Here is a 15,310-nt window from a genome sequence, read left to right as displayed (position 1 = left end):
AGCTCACCCAACCTGACCACATCATAAAGAGCAGGGCCTTGATGTGCAGAGTCCTGTGCAGTTTTGGGGTGGGCTGGGGATGGGAAGCTCAGGAGGGAGCAGAGTCATCCCCCACCCCCCACCCCCGCCTCCTGGTACCACCACAGAGAATTTCCAGGATCTGAGGAGTCAGAGAGGACACGGGATGGGAGGCAGGGAGACATCCCAACTGGCCCCAAACCCAGGTAGGTGGAGGGAGTGTCTAGGGGTGGGGGTGGTGAAGTCAGAAGTTCACAGGTAAGATGAGGAAGGAGTGATGGGCCAGAGAGTGCCCAGGCTCCTGCCTCCTAGCTTGGGTCTGGAATGTTCCTCAAAGGCTCCTGTGTTGAAAGCTTTGTCCCCAGTGCAGCAATGCTGGGGGGGGGGGGCCTTCTGGGAAGCGACTGGATAGATCTGATCCCATCAATATATTAGCCCATTGATGGGCTCATAACTGAACTATTGGGAGGTGGTAGAAACTATAGGAGGTGGAACAGGTTGAAGGAAGTGGGGGACATGCCTTAGGAAGATATGTCTTGTCTGTAGCCCCTTCCTCTCCTCCTCTCTGCTTCCTGGCTGCAATAAGGAGAGCAGCTCTGTTCTGCCACATGCTCTCTGTCTCACCTCAGGCCCAAAGTGAGAGGGCAAATGACCATGAACTTAATCCTCTGAAAGTATAAACCAAAGCAGATCTTTTTCTTTTTCTTTTTCTTTTTTTTTTTTTTTTTAAGAGAGAGTGAGAGAGGAGAGAGAGAGAATTTCCAACATTTATTTTTTTTTAGTTCTCGGCGGACACAACATGTTGGTATGTGGTGCTGAGGATCGAACCCGGGTCGCACGCATGCCAGGCGAGCCCAAAAGCAGATCTTTTTTCCTTTTCTTTAAAATTTGCAGGGCTGGGGATGTGGCTCAAGCAGTAGCGCGCTCACCTGGCATGTGTGCGGCCCGGGTTCGATCCTCAGCACCACATACCAACAAAGATGTTGTGTCTGCCAACTAAAAAATAAATATTAAAAAAAAAATTCTCTCTCTCTCCTCTCTCTTTAAAAAAAAAAAATAAATAAATAAAATAAAATAAAATTTGCAGTGCTTGAGATTGAACCCAGGGGCTCTCTACCACTGAGCTACATCCCCAGACTTTTTTTTTTTTTTGAAACAGGATTTCACTAAGTTGCCCAGGCTGGCCTCAAACTTGTGATCTTCCTGCCTCAGCCTCCCCAGTTGCTGGGACTACAGGCATACGCCACCATGCCTGGCTCTTTTCTCCTTTGAGTTGATTTTCTCAAGGTTATTTTGTCACAGTGATTAAAATCTGATGGACACATAACCCTTCGTGGGTGCTGAGATGGAGGCCCAGGAATGTGAACTGAACAGAAGAATAACATTTGGTGTTTGCTGGCTCTTCCCAGCCCCAGTGGTGACTCACTGCCACCACCTCCCACCACAGCCACTGCCGACATTCCAGGCCCAGCCTGAAGCCAGTCCGCCTGACTCAGAGTGCTGGCCTCAGCTCTCCCTGCGTGGACACTACTTTTGAAGTTCCCTCGGTTTTCAAATTCACTGGCTGACTCAGAAAGTCAGCTTCCCCCTCTGATCCCTCTTATACCTCCTGCAGACCAGGAGACAAGAATTGACATGACCCTGAGTCATCTGGTTGTCCTGATTCCTAGAAGGACTACCTCCTGCTTTCCTTCCCAGCTGCACCACAACCACAGTCATGGTCCCAAACATTTTTGGCCATACCAACCCCCACCACCACTTAGGTCAAGAGAGCTACTTTCCAGATTGGTCTCTAAGTCTTTCCTGGCCATTTGCTAAAGCAATCAGTTTGGAAGTTCTCTCTCAGATCTTATCCTAATCCCTCTTGCTGTTTTCAAAGACTTTTTGTTTGTCTGGGAAATAGCCAAAACTTTAGCATTTGCTGCCTAATCCCTAGGAGGAGAAATGAAGTAAAGAGTTAGAACTAGGAGGGGTGGCCACCAGATCCTCACTTCCAGGGAACCGTGCTAGAGGGAAAGGGTTTCACACAGGTGTGAATACCAAGAGGCAAGAGATAATTGAGGGCCACCTTATCCATTTGGGATGGAAGACCAAAGGCCTGAGGCTCCCAGAGAAAATGGAATTCCGAGCCTTTCTGTCCCCTGATGGGAAAACATCCCAGGGAAAGAGAAGAAAGTCTTTCTCTTCCTTTCCTTTGCTTGGAGCCTGGGGGTTTGGATCAGTTTCCAAAATCTCTACTGAAACTCCCCGGTCCTGCAATGTGTAGGGACATCTACAACTCTAAGAAAGCAAACCCCTTATTAATTAGATTAGGGAACATCTTGATGGGACAGGGAAAGAAGATTAGGTGGATCCCCAGGTTTTAAAGTTAGGTTTGGCTTAGTTTGTCACTAAGTTGAAAGGGACACCAAAATTTACCTTTCCTCCCCCAGCATGGTGGTGCATGGCTGTAATCCCATACTGAAGCCAGGGTAGGGTGGGGGTGGTTTTAAGCAAAAGGATTGTGGGTGAAACATTACAGTCTGACAAACCTGTAAATTGTTAAAAAAAAAAAAAAAAAGCAAAAGGATTGCACAGTTTGAGGCCACCACCCTGGGCAGTTTAGCAAGATCCTGTCTCAAAATAAAAAAAAAATTGAAAAGGCTTGGGATGTAGCTCAGTGGTTGAGCATCAAAAATTCAATCCCTAGTACAAAAGAAAACAAAACTTGTCCTGCCTACTTTATACATAAGTGTCAAGTTAATGTCTACTTTACTTGAAGGTAGCCTGAGAGTATTGGCAAGAACATCTCCCCTCCTCATTAAAGACAAACTGGGAATCAAACCCAGGGGTGCTTTACCACTGAGCTAAACTCCAGCCCTATTTTTCCTTTTATTTTGAGACAAGGTCTCTCTAAATTGCCCAGGTTGGCTTTGAACTTGTGATCCTCCTGCCACAGCCTCTGAAGTTGCTGGGATTCTACCACTGTGCTGGGCTTCCTCGTTGAAAATAAATAAAATGAAATTAGGAAGCCACTGATTCAGCCCAGCACAGAAGGCTATGGAAGTTTATTTTGGAAGAAAGGGCTTTGGAGACAAACCTAACTTTGTTTAATAGTAGGGTGATTTAGTATTACTAGGAATTGAACCCAAGGGTGCTTTGCTATATCCCAAGTTTCCCCTCTTTATTATTTTTTTAAAAAAATTTGAGATAGGATCTTGCTGAGTTGCCCAGGCTGACCGCAAACTTGGGATCCTCCCATCTTAGCCTCCCCAGTCACTGGGTTTACAGGTCCCTACCACCATGCCTGGTTCAAAATTTTTTTTGGTAAAAGACTAGGTTTTGGCTATGTTGCCCAGGCTGACTCTGAACTCCTGGGTTCAAGCAATCCTCCTTCCTCAGCCTCCTGAGTACTTGGGGCTACAGGTACATACCACTTCATCCTGCTACCCAAAGATCCACCCCCTTTATTTGTGTGTGTGTGTGTGTGTGTGTGTGTGTGTGTGTGTGTGTATGTGTGTGTGTGTTTGGTACCAGGGATTGGATGCAGGGATGCTTAAGTACTGAGCCACATCCCTAGCCCTTTTTATTTTTTATTTTATTTATTTATTTTTTAACATTCTAGTTTTTGGTGGACACAACATCTTTATTTTATTTTTATGTGGTGCTGAGGATCGAACCCAGTGCCCCACACATGCCAGACAAGCATGTTACTGCTTGAGCCACATCCCCAGCCCTTTATTTTTTATTTTGAGCAAGGTGTTGCTTAGGACCTCACTAAATTGCTGAGGCTGGCCTCAAGTTTGCTATCCTCCTGCCTTAGAGCCACTGAGGTTACAAGCATGTGCCCTTGTGCCTATCCTTCCTAGGGATTTTTTTTTTTTTTTACTTTATTTTTTTTTAAAAAATTTGTTCTAATTAGCTCCTAGGGATTCTTAAATTCTTTCTTTAATTTTTTTTAAATGCACAGGGAAATTGAAAAAAATAATACAGAGAACTCCAACACATCTTCTACCAAAATTGACCAACTTTTAAAATTTTGCCATTTTTGTTTTATCAGGTCATTTATCTGCCTAGATAACAAACCACTCTAAACATTTTTGAGTAGATCATATAATCATGCTTCTTTACTACTTAATACATTCATGTATATCTCCAAAGAACGAGGGAGGATATTCACTTATGTATTAACTTATGTAACCAAGGTACATACAGACATCAAATTCAAGAAATGTAACATTGATATGTGAAGTCCATAATCTATTTTTTTCTATTATCCTGGTAATGTCATTAGGGAATTCCCCTTCATTATTTGATCCATTCTAGGCTGGTGTATTGCATTTAATTTTTATGTCTCTTTAATTCTTCTTTAATCAGTATTTCAGTATTTTTCTGTCATGATAGCAATTTTATTTTATTCATTACTTTTTTCCTTTTTGGTACTAGGGATTGAATCCAGGGATGCTTAACCATTAAGCCACATCTCCAGCCCTTTTTAGGTTTTATTCTGAGATGGGGTCTCGATAAGTTGCTTAGGGCCTCACTAAATGATCACCTGCCTCAGTGTCCTGTGCTGTTGAGATTACAGCAGGGTGAGGTATGAATGGAGGCTTATTTTTTTCTTTTATGATTTTTCTCTGTTATGTTGTATTTATTTCAAAAGTGTTTTTTTTTTTTTCATGTAAATATCTAATTTGTTAAAAAGTCTACCCTTTGTCCATTAAATTGTTTCCGGGGAGAGGGGGTTCCTGGGATGGAATCAGGGGTACTCAACCACTTTGCCACTAGCCACATTCCCAACCCCTGCCCTTTTTTTTTTTTTTTTTGAACTGTGGGTCTAACCCAGGGCTTTGTGAATGCAAGGCAGGCGCTTTGCCACTGAGCTACATCCCATCCCCCAGCCCTTTTTTTGTATTTTATTTAGACACAGGGTCTCACTGGGTTGCTTAGCGCCTCCTTTTGCAGAGGCTGGCTTTGAACTCCCGAATCTCTTGTCTCAGCCTCCTGAGCCTCTGGGATTACAGTTGTGTAACACAGTGCCCAACTTCATTTGCTATTATTAATAGTTTGTCATAAAAATATAATGGGGGCTGGGGTTGTGGCTCAGTGGTAGATCGCTCTCCTCACATATATGAGGCACTGGGTTCGATCCTCAGAACTGCATAAAAATAAATAAATAAACAAAATAAAGGTATTGTGTCCATCTACAACTAAAAACAACAACAAAAAAAAATAAAAATATAATGGACTCAGTCTGGAAAGGAGTAGGGAGAGAGACACACAGAGAAAGAGAGCAAGCACTAATATTCTCAAAATTAAAAAGAATCACTGATAACAGTTTCTTTTCAGATTTTCGTTATTTCAGTTTTTATCATGAAATATTGATGCTTAACAAAGCTAATGTAAAATTTACTTGTATGGTTTCAAGAATATTAAAGTCAATACTTTAAAGCTACCACTCAGATAAAACCTCAATGTCTTTAAGGTGCCCTGTGTGCCCCTCTGAAATCAGCCCTGGATGTATTCTATTTTTTTTCAGAATTAAACATAGTCTGGAATTTTGCATTTACCATTCCCTTTGTTTTCTTTAAAATTTTCTCTCTTCTGGATGTATCCCTAAATAATATGTCGTTTAGTTTTGCACACATTACTTATATAAACACAACATTAATGTGTATATTCTTCAGTTTTAGTTTTTTTTTTTTTTTTTTTGGATCAGCATTGTGAGATTCACCATGTTGGTGTATGTTGCTGAAGGTCATTGTGTCTGCTCATTAATATTCCATGGCAAGACCATACCAGGTGGCCCAGCAGGGTGGTGCATGCCTGTAATTCCAGAGGCTCTGGAGGCTGAGGCAGGAGGATCACAAGTTCAAAGCCAGCTTCAGCCAAAGTGAGGTGCTAAGCAACTTAGAGTGAGACCCTGTCTCTAAATAAAATACAAAATAGGACTGGGGATGTGGCTCCATGGTCAAGTGCCCCTGAGTTCAATGCCTGGTTCCAAAAAAACAAAACAAATAAACAGAAGTAACAGGTTTTATTTCTACCTTCTCCTGTTGATGGACATTTGTGTGATTTCTAGTTTTGTTATAAACAATGCTGCTATGAGTATTCGTGTGTATGTCTCTCTAGGTCACTGTGCAGGAGTTTCTGTAGAATAATTTCTTTCTAGTCTTTTATGCTCATGTAGTTAAAAAAACTTTCCAATCAATAGAAATATATAAACACCTACTGTCATGTATAACTAATTAGAACAAATTAAAAAAAAGAAATATGTGAACACAATACTCAATTCTGTGCTACACTCTTTTGATAATCTTTTCTTTAAGGGTTTCTAAGTCTTTTTGAACATAATATTTCATCAACTGACTGTAATAGAAGTTCCTTGAACATTATCCTATTTTTGAGCATCATATCGTTAATAGTTTTTTCTTGACAATAAATAACATCTTTGTTCCACTTCTTTTTAAGAAGCTAATTCTTTTTTTAAAAATAACTGTATAATATGCACAATTTTATAATTTTAATCATTTACGTGTAAAAATTCAGTAGCATTAAGAATAGTGCAAACATCACACTGTTTATCTCATGAACATTTTTCATCATCTGAAATTGAAATTCTGTATGAAGAATTATATGATGTTTTCCCTTTGGGTCTAGTCTATTTTATTTAGCATAACATTTTCAAGACTCATCCATGTTGTAGCAGATAGCATAATTTTATTGCTCTAAAAGGTTGAATTAAAAAACAAAACAGAATTTTTGGTAGAAAGGTTCTTCAGAGGTACAAATTCTAAGTTAAACTATGAAGTTTTCAAGATCCTTGTTGTTTTAAAATCATTCTTTCTTCCTGGCTCATGCATCAAAAATTTAATACAATTTTTTTCCTCCCACACAGCTATTTAAAATGTTTATTCTTGCTAGTAATGAATATTAGAAACATTTTAAAAAACTCAACTCTATTTTCCTGACCCCTTCACTTTTGTTTTAATTTATATCTATAAAAAGTGGTTTGCCTTCTGAGTGTTCACAGCTAGTATTGATAGTTAGAACATTCAGTAAACATCTAATATGGGCAAGTAGGCATACCAGAGGGCCAGGGAATTATCAAGAAAAAAGACGATCTATCCGGAGTGAAATTTTGGCTTTGAGTGACACACCAATTAACAAATCTTGATATGGTTAATGGGGTGCAACTTGATCTCCCAGAAGGAAATCCCTTAGATAGATCTTAGCAAAAGGTGTATGTGGATAGCCCCCTTGAAATGTCATCTTGGCTGCATGGCATCAGGGGAGACCAGAAAGGCAAAGGGGTTGCAACACATAACTCTGATGGTTGCCAATGACTATCTGAAATCTTGAGTTGAGAATTCTGAGGCTATATGATCAGACACAGGGGGAAGAGGATGCTCATCAGTTAACACTGCATACAAGACTGTCATAGGCACAGAACTAGGGAGTGGCAAGCTCAAGAGATGTCCCTTGGTTGCTATTCTTGATGTAGACCAGTTAGCCTTTTAAGTGACTACATTGATGATATTTCATCTGACAACTGTGGTGTATCTTATTTACTAAGATTTTTTAAAAGGCATCAACAGGCTGAACAGCACTTTATCTAATTATAATAGTCATTTTTTCTCAGATAGTATCAAACAAAACTTATCCAAAGTATTTTCATTTGACACCTGTCTGGCACTGTGTTAGACTCACTGGGAGATACAATAGTCTTTGCATCCAAGGATTTAATACATAAAATACTGGTAACAAAATTAGTTTTAAAGAACATAAGATACACACACAAAAAATGATACAAACAAGTAAAAGTGTCTAATAAATGTTTAGACAACAAATGCCAAAAGTACAGACATGGAGGAGCTCTGGGGTCTGAATCATCCTGGGGTTCTCTTAAAAAATGTAACAAGTTTCCTATTTTGGTGTATAAAATAATTCAAGCATCTTTGCATCCTTCCCTTCACCAGAAATAACAGGCTGAATGATAACAAGTTTGTAATAGTGGGAAAGGAAGAAGGAAAGAGAAGGAGAGAAGAAAAGGATAGAAATGAGGATAAACAAGGATTAAAAAGAGAAGAGAAAAGAGTTGAGGGACAGAGGAGCCTGAGAATAATAAAGGGGGAAGAGAAGCAACAAAGAAAAAAGAAAAATTGGAAAGAGGGTAAAGGTAAAGGGGGAGGAGGAGAGGAATTGACAGTGTCGGGAGCAGGAAGAAAAATGGAGGAACAAAAGGAGGTGGGGGGAGAGAGAGAGGAGGGGCAAGGGGAGGGGCTGGGAGGAAGAGGAAGGGAAAGAGTGGGATTAGGAACCTCATTTGAAAGCAATTTAGAAATAACTCTCATATTTGTTTCCTACACACCTTGTAGACATGCTTTAGAAACGAAAAGAAAATCATAAAAAAGTACTCAGTAATTTATCATGTAAGTGCTGAGCAACTATTTTCAGGTTATGTTTAAGAGTGGAAATTAATTTGTTATAATAGAAGTTCTTAAAAATTTTGAAGTGTTAATGGGAGAGGTGGGTGAATGGAAACAAATTCTAGATTAACTAGTGAAACCAGAAATCACTTTAAGAATTCTATCCACCGTTAGTCAAACAACCAGTTTAAAAAAAAAATAACATACTATTATTAGGTTGAGTCTCTTTTGTTTGTAAAACTGGTTTGTATATGAAGAGAGACTGAAGTTTTTAATGATTGTTTTTTTGTGTGTGTGTGTATGCAAGTATGGTACTAAATACTTGTGAAACAATATTTGTATTAATTTATTAAAAATTAGAAAGTAAGAAGCCTTAGCTTTTAAAAAAAGTTTTTAAAAAACTTTTTTTTTTTTCTTAAGAACTCTGAATATTTTTGGCATCCTGGAAAAAAAAAATTCTAACTAGAAACAAGAGTAAAATCAATGAATTTTAACAGGAGTAAAAAATTTAAAGAGAAAACAGAAATAATTTTCTTTTCAAAAAGTCAGAAAAAATTCTTAGGCACATGTGTTGTGTAGATAAACTGGAATTAAATTAATGTGGTTTGATGTTATAAATGATTCATTATGAATTAAAATAATTCAAATACTAAGAAGACATGTTCATTTCAAGTACAAAATTATTTTATTTGTAGTTCCATCTTAAATAATAGTTAGGTAATAATTTTTTGTTGCTTTTTATATTTTGTTTTATTTCTGAAAAACATTTGTCTTTTTTTGAATTGTACAGTTTCCCTCAAATGAACTAGTGATCTATTTGACACTTTGTGCTGTAAGAACTAAATAAAATTGTTCATTATCGTTTAATCAAATGATTTTAGAGTTAAATAAAATGGAAAAGGCAGTGTTAGTGTAATGTGGAGAATGTTCTTGACTATTCTACATTTTTCAATAGGGACTGAGTGGAGTAGTTTGATTTACTCACAAAATGAATTTGGAAATGTCCATTTAAAAAAATTAACAGAATAAATTTTGTCCTTCCTAGCCTTAAAGTTTCTACATTGTAAACCTGAGCCAAAACAAAAAATTGAGAGGTTTTGTCACATAGGGTGTGTGACTCTCAGAAAAACAAAATGATTATCTTTTAAAGTTACCTTTTCCCCTTGAGTCTTTTATCTCAGTAATACACTTATTTTTAAGGCTTGAAACATGTTGAATCCTTTCTGAATAAATGATAACTTGAAGGAATATCTTTTTTTCTAGTTATGATTCTCTTACATTTTGTGAGACATCCTAAACACATAATTATCCTTATTGATTTGACTGGAGAAAATGCTGCATGTGCTTTTAAACTGGGACTAATTTACACATTCTCAAAGTTTATAGGCATTTAAAAGAACCACACTAAGACTTCAAATTGCAGAAAGAAACAAAACATTCCAAGGTAGTAACAATGAAAAAACAAGCAAACAACCAAGAATAAATCAAATAACCCCCCAAATAAACAAACAAAACCCCCAAACCTTTGAAGTCAATGTTGTTCAGTAATGTGATTTTTTTTCCTTTTCTGTATTTCACAGCAACCATTTTTATTTCAAAATTGATTATGATTAATTAGAAATATAAAATAAAAATTTTATTCTAATGTATTTTCCTCTGCTTTCCATTTTTTTTGTTCTGTCATAAAATGTGCTAAAATTTTTAAACAAAAAAGTCACTGATAAATGTTAAATTGAAAATGCAATACATATTCTGGATATTCAACCAAAGGAATTAATCCAAAGGAGGAAAAAAGTTGTTCTGCACTATTTATAAAAGTTAAAAATTGGATGTAATGTACATATCTAAAAACAATGATTAATGAACTACAGCTATTATACTGAATGAAAATGACTTATGAAAAAAAACTGAGGCAGCATTGAAAAATGCTGTGGTACAATAACAAGTAAAAAATTAAGATAGAAAAATAAGATGACAAAATGTAAAACTATTACAAGTGAACAAATGATGGAAACATTTATGAACACAATTGTTGATTTTTAAAATTTTCTATTCCCATTTTTTTTTTTAAAGCTGTTTTAGACTGGGGTTGTAGCTCAGTGGTTGAGTGCTTGCCTCACATGCGTGAGGCACTGAGTTCCATCCTCAGCACCACATTAAAAAAAATTAAATAAATAAACAAAATAAAAGATATTGTGTCCAACTAAAAAAATATTTTTAAAAAGCTGTTTTATTCTTTTTAATTAAGTTTTTTTAAGAGAGAGAGAGAAGAGAGAGAGAGAGAGAGAAAGAGAGAGAATTTTTTAATATTTATCTTTCAGTTTTCAGTGGACACAACATCTTTGTTTTATTTTTATTTGGTGCTGAGGATCGAACCCAGCGCTCTGCGCATGCCAGGCAAGCGTGCTACCATTTGAGCCACATCCCCAGCCCCAAGATATTGTGTCCATCTACAACTAAAAAAATATTTTTAAAAAGCTGTTTTATTCTTTTTAATTAAGATTTTTAGTTGTAGATAAACATAATACCTTTATTTATTTTTATGTGGTCCTGAAGATTGAACCCAGTGCCTCACACATGCTAAGGGAATGCTCTACCACTAAGCATATATATATATATATATATATATATATATATTTTTTTTTTTTTTTTTAAATCTGCATTTATTTGTATGTTCACATTGGAGGAGAATGGATCAGAATCCTATCTTTAGAATGGAGTCAAGTTTCAGTGTTTCTGAATTCAGAGGGGAGTTGACCAAACCCTTCTCTAGGAAAGATGAAGGAGGAGGAGGAAGAGGAGCCCAGCAATAAGAGAGGGGGAGGGCTAGGGTTGTGGCTTAGTGGTAGAGTGCTTGCCTAGCATGTATGAGGCACTGGGTTTGATCCTCAGCACCACATAAAAATAAATAAAAATAAATGTCTATCAACAACTAAACAACAAAAAATAAATAAAAAAAGAGGGGAGAGTACAGTAAAAAATAATAATTAATTATTGTTAAATAATTATTATTTAAAATTTTTTGGCAGCTGTATTTTGACTCTTACACAAACTAAAATTAAACTCTGCATTGAGGATTCATCTCAATCCTTCATCTCAATCCAGAAAGGTAAGGTAGAAAAAAAAATGGAAAACAAATACAATGTTTGCTAGCTGTCTTTAATATAAACAAAAGAAAGAAAAACAAAACAAACAACAACAATAAGAAAAAAAAAACAAGAAAGGAAGCTGGAAGGGAAAGGTACTCCAAGCCTACTCATTTCTACCCCAATCTAGGATGGCAGTCTTGACAAGAAATAACCTTTCCTTTAGGTTAATTTTAATGCTGGGCTCAGGCAGAGGGAGAGATGAAGCAACAATCAACACCATTTAGTATCCCCCATCCCAGCCTGAAATAGCCAGGTCACTGAGGCAAAACTGATGTGGGGACCAAGACCTGTCTCTCACCCTGGTAGCCTCCTCTCTTGTGTTCTTTCAGCTTTTACAGCTTCCAACTACACAAACAGAAGCCCCTGGGTGTGGGGTGGGGGGAGGTTGGAGAGGATTAGAATTCAGTGAAACAGCTGATTAAAAAAAAGAATCAATCAGTTTCAATAGACTAATAATTGCTACATTGTTAATTAAATAAGGATTTTTAATCAGTTTAAGTCACTTTATATTTTCTTCTAAAACTAAAACTAAGTGGTTTCAGCTAAAATTTGGGCTATATTTTTATTATACTGTTTTAAATGGAAGAGTCAATCTAAAAGTGAACTGAACTCAATTATTATTATTTTTTAATTGTTTCTTTTTAACTCTAGGACAGTAATTGGTGGGCTGCTATTTGCAGGTCTAGATGGAGTGGGTTTTTTTTTTTTTTTTTTTTTTTGGTGGGGTGTAACTTGCCTTTGTTTTAGGAAGAAAGAGATATAGTAGGAGATGTGTTTTCCCTGGGGGAGAAAATCTGAGAGGTGTTTTTATCAATACCTAAAGATTTAAACAAAATGAATGAAACAGCACTTAAAGTTCCTGGGAACTAGGATGCTCTCCTTAGGGCATCTTCTTTGTTTCCCAAGGCAACAGTGGGGGGGGGGGGAAGAGTTAAGTAGATTGGAGCAACTATTTAGGAAAAGGCCAAGGAGATGTCTGTAGCTCTTTCAAAAATTCACACACATCACCAAGAAAAGTCCCCAGGCAAACAGACCCATATTTTCTGGCCAAGAGAGCTCCCATCTCTGCCTACCCCCACCCCCGGATTATTTTTCTGAATACTCTTTGCTTTTCATTCAGAAAGTGTTTATTGAGTGCCTACTATGCGGTAGGCACCATTTTCAGCCAATTGGTTTTGTTTGTTTTGAAATTATGTTTGTGATCAAGAGCTGACTAAACATTAAGAATCGGGATCCAACGGGGAGGGTCCGAGGAGGTGTAGGAGCTGAGACACAGAAGTCTCTCACCTTCTTGGACAGAAAACATTCTTTTCTACACAGCAATCAACAGCTTATAGTATTTTTGTCCTAATTGCTTCATGGGAAGAAAAATTCCACAAAAATAAAATTTCGACAAACACGTGTCTGGTTAGAACAAAACGCTCATTTGGGAGGGTGGGTTCTGAAGGTGGTGAAGGAGATAGAGAAACCGAGTTGGAAGCAGTCCTCCGCCCACGTCCCACCCCCATTTCTTTTCAGCGCGCAGGGAAAAATGGGAGGGGGACAAAGGTGCTGGATGTTGTCTTTCAACTCCCGACTTTTGAGCCTCAGAAAATCATCCGGCAGAAGGGCGGGGGACCGAAGTGGGAGTTGGCTCACTGACCCTGCAAACGAAAAATAATAACAATAAAAAAATTCAAGGCATTCATATCTGTGTAGTCAACACGTGTTACACAGTCGGCCCGGGCTGCAGGCGACTGAGACAATGGGGTCGGGACGGGGAAACCAGAGTGACCCCCTTCCTCACCTGTCCTCACAGCATGCCTGCCCCAAACAGAATTATTCTCCCTCCTGCAAATCTGAGTAAGACCCAGCACCCGCCCAGTTCAGGGGGACTCTGGCATTCCTGGGGGTCGACGCCCCTCTTCTACAGATTGGCTGGATGAGGGGATACTGGGGATCCCCCGGCAGGGCTCTCCGTCACCCCCTGGGGCCATCCCTATTCCCGATGCTAGAAACTCCTCGGCCTCCCTTGCCGCTCGGCCGGGGATCCCCGGTTTGCGCGTGCAGCGCGCGTCCCGCGCTCCTCTGAGTATCCGGGACTCCGAAGCGCGCCGCGAGCTACCCCCTCCCCCACCACCCAGACCGGGTGCGACCGCCCACGTGTCGCCCCTTGCCCAGTCGGGTCTTTCCCTCGGGCTCCAGGAGACTAAGGATCCGGAACGAGTTGGTCAAAGCCGAGGGAGGGGATCAGGGCGGATCCGCTTTACCCTCCCCTAGAACAGACGGGGGAGGGGCCGCCGCCCCCTCCCCTAAGCTCCCACCCCTAGCTTCCCCGAGCGCGGAGCGGAAATTACGCCCTCCCCCCGCGGGTCCGACCTGGGGACGTAGGCGGGGCTTCGAGCTCGGCCCCCGCCCTCCGCCCCTCTCCCGCCTTCAAGAATTCTGCACCCCAAACAAAGTTCGGAGACCCAAACCCTGCGCTAAGAGAGCTGTTCTTGTTGTCCGGGATGGAGCGGGCGCCGGGTACTCCACCTGTCTGCCCCTGCATTAGGGAGGGAAAAGGGGACCATTTGAATCTTCACCCGGTCCTCCTCTAAGACCTCCCCCTTTGGATGGCTCGTGTTAGCCCAAGCGACCACCCCTCTACCTTCTCTCACCCTGCCTCGCTCCTGGGGTTATCTCGGGCTGCGGTTTTCCCCAGAACCCCAGAATGTTAATGTAACAGCTGGATTGGGGTGTAGGCCACTCATTCTTTCGTGGGGATCCTGAAACACGATTTCCTGCGATCTGTCGTTCCCAACCACGATCCCCAATGTTTCCAGGTTCCCAGTGCCGCGCTTGCAAAATCCCCCAGTCCTAGACCCCCGGAGACAGTGGGTTGGTCGGGAAACGTGGAGATCCCTACTTAAATATCAAGGGAAAAGGCGCCTTTTTAAATCGCTGGCTCGTGCGACCCCCTCCTGAAGACCCCAGAGTCCTTGGCTTCTCTTTGTCTATCTCGGCAGTCCCCCGCCTGTCAGTCGCTAGCAGTTAACCCGGGTGGGGTGGGCAACCCAGCCACCCAAAACGAATAAAAAATTACCGTACGTTTACTCTTAGAAGAGATTTGGAGCTCGACCCCCTACCACAGTTCTGCCCGGGGTCGGGGGAGGGGTGGGGGCGGGGCGCTTCTCCAGGGGCCAGGGTTTTGCAAAAGGGGAGGGGGCGAAGAGACCTTAGAGGACTCGGCACCCAACGTCCTACTTTACCCTGGGGGTGAGTTGAATGACCCCTCCCTCCAAGAAGAAAGGTGGTTGGGTTTGGCGGATTTGGAGGTCCCAGAAGCCCTGCGGCGTCGGGGGTCTTCCCCTGCAGGGTGGGTGGGGGCTGTCACCACGTGGCTTAGCCTTTTTTTTTTCCGCTCCATTTTTTTTTCAAGTCGATTTTATTTAGAGGCGGCGCCAGGGCGGCCGTGGAGAAACGTGACACACCAGCCCGCTCGGAGGGGTTTCGGACCGAAGGGAAGGATCCGCGCTGCGTCGTCCGTCTCCTAGCGCACCACGGGCACTTCTCTCCAGCTTTCCCCGAACTCCCCGGCGATCTCCGCACGCCCTCAGGCCGCCCTTCCTGCCCTGGGCTCCGGACAACTTCTGGAGTGGGGTGCAAAGAAACTTTGCGGCTCCTGCCGCCAGCCTCCCCGCCTCTGGGCCTAGGAGGTTTACCGCCAGCGCCTGCCCGTACGGCCTTACCCGGACCGCGTCCTGCCCAGACACC

Source organism: Urocitellus parryii, chromosome 7 (genome assembly GCF_045843805.1).
Source record: "Urocitellus parryii isolate mUroPar1 chromosome 7, mUroPar1.hap1, whole genome shotgun sequence".
Lineage (NCBI taxonomy): Eukaryota > Metazoa > Chordata > Mammalia > Rodentia > Sciuridae > Urocitellus > Urocitellus parryii.
This window is presented reverse-complemented; position numbering follows the sequence as displayed.